The sequence below is a fragment of the Propithecus coquereli genome, unplaced genomic scaffold (genome assembly GCF_000956105.1).
Source record: "Propithecus coquereli isolate 6110/MARCELLA unplaced genomic scaffold, Pcoq_1.0 Scaffold488, whole genome shotgun sequence".
Taxonomy (NCBI): domain Eukaryota; kingdom Metazoa; phylum Chordata; class Mammalia; order Primates; family Indriidae; genus Propithecus; species Propithecus coquereli.
In genome coordinates, this window is record NW_012150707.1 from 424,244 (window position 1) to 424,885 (window position 642).

The window sequence follows — 642 nt, forward strand, 5'->3', positions numbered from 1 at the left end:
AGAACTCTCCCTTACCTTTTAACCTTTTCTTCACTTTCAAATCATTTGATCCTATATAGATACTATAAAATGTAAGGACTAGAAATGACATTAGATCCCTAGTTTATCACTAGGTGATGGAATTCTTTGATAATATTTTTGATAGATGGTCATCCATCTGCTTGTGTTAGGCAACTCACTATACATAGTAACTTCTCATTTCATTCCCCAATTGCACTAGTTGCTGAAATATCTCATCAAATCCATTGACTTTTGTTAGCATTACCTTTATTTTGTCTGTTTTCCACTAACCAATATCTTCAGGAAAATGCTATAATGAGTGACTTAGAACTAAAAATGGATGTAGCTAAAAATGTACTTCTATGAATAGCAATTCACTAGAGAATATTTGGATAGAACAGGTACAATAGATACAATAAGGTACAAAAGGTACAATAGATCATTGTACCTTTTTACAAGTGGGAAAGGATAAATATTTATTTCTAAATTAGTAGCTAACTATGGGTTTCTTTTTCTTTCCAATATAACATGTAGAAAAGAAGTAACATACCCTAGCATATTATATAATAGTATATTGATTCAAAATGTGAACTTTGAAGTCGGTTGGGTGTATTATGATCCTACACTTACTAGCTTTACCTG